This window comes from Equus asinus, chromosome 6 (genome assembly GCF_041296235.1).
Source record: "Equus asinus isolate D_3611 breed Donkey chromosome 6, EquAss-T2T_v2, whole genome shotgun sequence".
NCBI classification, from domain to species: Eukaryota; Metazoa; Chordata; class Mammalia; order Perissodactyla; family Equidae; genus Equus; species Equus asinus.
In genome coordinates, this window is record NC_091795.1 from 91113465 (window position 1) to 91119623 (window position 6159).

A 6159-nucleotide genomic window follows, 5' to 3' on the forward strand; every position below is an offset into this window, starting at 1 on the left:
TCAAATGAAGACACATCCCTCACACATATAGGAGAAATGAATTGTGTGCAAGAAAAAAGAATCATAGCACAGTTTGTGTCCAACACTCAGCTTTACTATCAGAATGAGTGCAGGGGTGTTGGGTAAGGCTTCAAAATGACAGCAGAGTTTTGGAGATGAGTCATAGTTATTTTACACTCACCATGACCAAGGACCATGCTAAGTGCTTTATAGTTATTATTTCTTTGACTCCTCCCAAGAAATGCATGAAGTGCATGTTCTCTAGAATTTCAGTTAAATTCTTCCCTATTCCATTTGTTATTTCCTAACAAGCAACATGAGATATTACAACTAGCCAAGCCTGTAGTAGAAAACATCAAGAAGTAGATGCCCACAGCATAGAGTTTGTGAGCATAGTTGAGCATCATGCTAAACAGATGTCGCTGGGAGCTCTTTTGGAAGCTAAGTGCTTTTTTCTTGGTTTTGAGAAAGGGAGTTTCTCTTCCACTGGGAAATATGAATTGAGCCCAACTCTAATGAAGGTAATAGTGTCTCGCATCTTGTGTTCTCTAGGTAGATAAATGGTGAGATGGAAAGAGAGATGGTGAAGTCCAGCCTTGCACTTTGATTCTGCTGACTACCCTCTGCATGGCTTTTGGCAAAAATGTTAACAAATGAGCATCATCAATTTTCTCAGCTGTAAATTGGGGGTCTCCCCTACCTCTCACTGGATTGTCTTGAGACTCAAAGAGTATAATGAAGGGGGGTTCTTAGTTACTGGCCTCCAGATCACTCTTGTTTCAGTATAAAACTGAAAACAAAAAACACACGTTTTACAAAGTGAAGAAGAAATGATCCTTCCCTCCAAAGTCTTAGCTGGCTGTACAGCCTCACACCCACTATTAAGGATACACTGGTTGAATTGTTGCACTTTCACACACACTTACTCACACACAAACACACACACACAATATCATTTAGAGCCTTTTTCCTTCAAGAAATCTTTTCTCATAGAACTGGGCTACATTGATTTCTTCCTAATCTGAGTTGTTCCAACATAAACTACTCCTTTGGGACTGACCAAATGCTATCATGAAATGGCGTTAATCCCATGGAGAATACTGCTTCTCAGCCAAATGTGGTGGGTGGAAATCTCCTTGAGGACAGACATCCCATTGTACATGTTTTTGTTTCTCCAGCAGTGCATGCGATGTGACACCACCCATATAGAAGGGACTCGGCACATCTTTATTGCTTGCCATGATTTTCAGCCTCTTCTCCAAATGTTGTGACCTACTGTGCTTTCTTGTCAAATGATTATTTAATATTATTCTGTTTAAAACAGTAAAGACCATTCCTTTTTAAATTACATATTTTCATTCCATTTTATTTCTTTAAAAACCTGGCACATTGCAGAAGAATTCCAAATACAATATGTAGATGCTCCACTCTCAAGGAGGTGGAACACAACTCCCCATTCATTAAGAGTAGACTCTGTATAGTGACTTCCTTCCAATGAATACAATATTGAAAGAGGAGAAATAACTTTATGGTGGAGAAACTTGACAAATATTACCTCAACGGGTGATCAAGGTCAACATCAGCAGAGTCATGTAGATAGTATGTATCCTTGATATGATGTGATAAGAACGACACTTTCCTTCTGTAGTCTTCCACTAGAAAACTCATAACTTCAGCCTTATCATGAGAAAAACATCCTGTAAATCTCCTCTGAGGGACAATCTACAAAACACCTGAGCAGCACTCCTCAATATTGTCAAGATCATCAAAAACTAGGAAAGTCTGAGAAATCGTCTCAGCCAAAAGGCGCTAATGGAGATAGGACGACTAAATGTAAGGTGGTATTCCAGATATAATTATAGAAGAGAAAAGGCACATTAGGTAAAACTATGGAAATCTGCATAAAATACAAATTCTAGTTAATAAAAACAAGTAAACAAAAGAAATCAGACATCTTGATATTTTAGAACAGTATTTTGGAGTCAAAATAAAATTTAACTGGTGAAATCCAAAGAGCCTGCATTTTAATCATTACTGGTAATGCAGCAATGTTAATTTATTAGTTTTGATTATATATACCATGGTTATGCAAGATGTGAACATGAGAGGAAACTGAGTAAAGGGTACACAACAACTCTGTACTAACTTTGTAATTTTTCTGTAAATCCAAAGTCCTCCCAAATAAAAAGTTTATTGAAAAACGAAAACAAATGGCGCATCTGTTTCATTCCTAACACAGTCAGAAAACCCTTAGGAAAGATTAAGAGGGTGTGAAAGTATCGACTACCTGTGGTTTCTCCATAAAGATTGAGAAGGATACTCTAGCTGTTTACAGCTTGTTCACTCCAGAGTCTCTGGGCCTAAATTATGCCTCTTTAGTAAATCGTCAAATCCTTAGAGATTGCATATTTGAAACTGGTTTTAAAAAAAAGGTTATCAGAAGGTTTTGGCCATCAACCTTGCTGGGATATGCCCATACCTTGTACATTCTAAAATATTTATTTATTTTCCTTCTATCCTATCTCCTCAGGGCACTTGAAACCTGATAGTATAATTGGTGGACATGTCAGTGTTTGGAGAAGGAATGTTATAAAGAGTAACCTAATTTCCCTTTGATACCACCTATAATTTCCTAAAAGTTTAAACATCCAGAAAAAAACATGACAGAGTCATCAGACGTTAGGGCTGAAAAGGCCTTGGAGAAATTCTAGTCCAGCTATTCTTGATCAGCAAGCCATACGATAACAAATGTGACTTTTTCCAACTCCTCGGCACGTGCTTCTGGTACAGCTTTGCGTTCTTGACTTTCCTGAGAATCACTGGCATAGTGATGCTCTACTGCTGTTGATGAGAACATGTCATATTCATCACCTATATTAAGGTGGGAAGAATGTTGAGAATCGTGGTTCTGATCTAATCTCCTCTTTTGATCGATGAAAGAGCTGAAACCCAAGGCATGGGTTTAATTTTTTTGAAAGTTATATTGCACACAGTTGACAGAGCTGAACTAGAAGTGAAGTTTTCTAGGTTCTCATCCAGTTCTACCGTGGTTTCTTATCAAATGGTAGTTTCAGACTGTGCTCCTGAGAGGCACAAAATAAGTAGATTTACGTATTCTGAAAACCAATGCTGTGTGCCCACTTCACCTCCACCACTTCTTAGCCTAGTTATTTGGCCTTTTTAAGCCTTACCGTCCTTATTAGTAAAGTGGAGATGTTGACTGATTTAACCCCGTAGGGTTGTTGTGATGATTAAATCAGTTAAACATAAAGTTATTAGGTGCTCAACAAGTGTTTGTTGCAGTTTTCATTCATGTGTAGCTGCCACGTGGAATGATGGATAAGCTTGGTGATTCAGATTCTAGACCCTTCACTTCCATCTGAACAAGAGCAAAAACATGTTTATCTTCTGTTTTATATATTTTGTTCCTTTAATATTTTATTCACTTAAAAAATGTCTTCTTCTGCTGATAGTAAGTTTGAAAAATCACTCTTCTATCCTGAAGCACCATAACATTCCCCGCTTCTTTGTTGGGAGAAGACTCCTTATTTCCTTCTGTTATATCGGCTGCTAGGGAATTCCTGAAATGTTCACCCTTTCCCTTGTCTGAGGCCTGCAGCACCGCTGAACTCACATTAAGCCTTCGAAAGTACACTCCTATTTTTGTACTGCTTGTTGTTTACATTTTGGTTTTCTACCTCTGACCTCAGTCTCAAGAGACTCTCCTGCCTATTTTTTTTTTTTTTGTAATCCATGCGAATTATTTTAATAGTTACATCAAGATAGTCCATGGCACTAAACAAAAAGCAAGATCATGAACATTAAAGCTGACAGCAGGATTGTGCGTATGAGGTCCACAAACACAATGAATTTAATTCATCTATTCTCATTGATTGCTAATCACACTACAGAGAATAATACAATATTAAAATATATCATCCTCAGTAAATTAATCTTCACTTAGAAATCTGATTGTTACAGGTAAAATATAGCATTTAGAACTTTCATTTAAAAATGGAAATTTTATGAAAATTTTAAGAATGGGAATTATAAAAGTCAATGCTAAAGAAAATTCTACTTTCAGATTATGTGTATCTTAAAATACTACGAAAAATATTCTTTAATGTGAAAACAATGTCAGGAAGGAATACCTGAGTTCCTCTAAAACCACTAGTTCTAGTTAGCCAATTGCTGTTTTGGTAAGATTAACAAGAAAACACATTTACAATTTAACACTGCAATGACCTGTTAAACAGGATAGAATAAATGTTGTTGCATATGTATTAGGTTGAAGATTACTTATATATTTTTTTAAACATAGGATTCTTTCATTTAATCTTTTGATAAATTGGACTATACACTTATGTCTTATTATAATATTCTAAAACCATTTGGAAACATTTTCCTTAATTTCTAGCACTGAAAATCCATTGTAATGTCTTTAACAACAGTTACTTTAACCAAAAGAAATTAGTGTTTTGTGGTCTTAATAGTTTGTACAACTTAATATATTTGAAGGTGTGATGAAGTGGCTCCATCTTTCCATTTGTTTATATGGTCTGAAATCACAGTTCTGCACAGCAGACATGTTTTCTCTCTGTTAAACCGTAACGTAATGCATTCTTCACAAAATATATGCTGACAGATGAGAAGAATTGGCTTTTGAAATTCAGCTTGACATATTGAACAAATATCATCCACATCTGAACACTGTCTCTTGCTGGCAGCCACTCCATAAATTGGTCGTGTAAAAAATATTCTCAAAACCCGTCTGAAAGTTCTTAGATGTCCAAAAAAGTCCAAAAGTTTTAGTATGAGGTAGAGTAAAGCCAGCAATATCCCAAGACTCCATCTAGTTACATTACCAAACTCCCCATAGCTTGTAAGGTAACGAAACCAAACTGGTATGGGAACAAAAGTTCGGTAATACTGACATAATTCTTCTAAAAGCATATACCAGTAACCCTTGGATTTAAAAGGCATGATGAAAGAAGGCACCAATAAAATAAGGCATTTTAAGCCCATGAAGAGGAATTTGAGAATGAAGGCTGTAATTCCAACAATCCAGAGTACTTCCCAGAAGTTCGAATGGTCCAAAGTAGGATTCAAAAAAATTAAGTTGTGATAAAGTGACTGAGAATGAAAGGTGTAATATAAAAGAACAGAAGATCCTGCTAAGAATACCAGTAACCAAGCACACTGAATCTTTGAGCACCTTTCTCTTAGAAAAACCTGATTTACAATGCGTTTGTTTGCATACATAAAAGTTGTAAGCAGCCCAATTCCAAGAGAAATTCCTGGTATATGCTGCATAACAAGTTTGACACTCAGAATCAAAATATATGGAAGACTTTTTTGCAACCACTTGAAGAGATACTGGAATTCTGAGACGGAGCTAATACCATGATCTCCAGACTCCGTGGCAGTCTCATCAGGCTGCCTGGCTTCATTGTGGGAGTGACTCCGTAAGCGACTATGTACACATCCATGGGTACGGCTATGGACACCTGACCTTATATTTCTGGAGCCTGGATTTTCAGTACATTCTTTAGGGATGGAGTTTATCTGGATATGAACATCTCCAGAATGAAGACAAGAACATTCTGTCAATCTTGCATGGGCACACTGGGAGGCTGAGGCATCCTCACTGCCTGCAGCTCCTGGAGGACTGTGCAGTTGGCTACAGTTGGCTTGCACGGCCTTTGAATACTTTTTCTGTGATCCAGATTTCTTTGCTTTAGGGTTCTGTCTCCTCTCATGATGAGCGGACCGACACCTCGGCAGTGGCTGCAGGAACAGCAAGAGATGCCACCACAAGGTCTTCAGTCAGGGCCATCACCTTCAAATCCCAGTACCGGCAACTCCGGCCCATCTTGGTCTTTCCTGCCTATTTTTGACAACAGAAAGTACTCAGGAACCATTTGTTTGTACCAAGAATGGGAAAAGTTATAAAGAGTCTTACAGAGGAGATTTGGTTCCCAGAAGCTAAAGTTGAATCAGCTCAGCACAGAGGAAATATGATTAATTCAGATTAGATCAATATTTCCTGCCAGGTACCTGCCTTATTATTGCACTTATTATGTTATATTTGGAATATCTGTGTACTTGTGTATTGCTGCCTCTAGATTCCAAGGCTTGTCATTGAAGACTATACCCCTC

At 37.4% G+C, this 6159-nt stretch overlaps 1 pseudogene; it reads right to left on the minus strand.

The window, feature by feature from the left end:
* Nucleotides 1-4341: 4341 nt before the first annotated feature.
* On the minus strand, nt 4342-5826 carry LOC106835599 (E3 ubiquitin-protein ligase RNFT1 pseudogene; annotated as a pseudogene).
* Nucleotides 5827-6159: the final 333 nt, after the last annotated feature.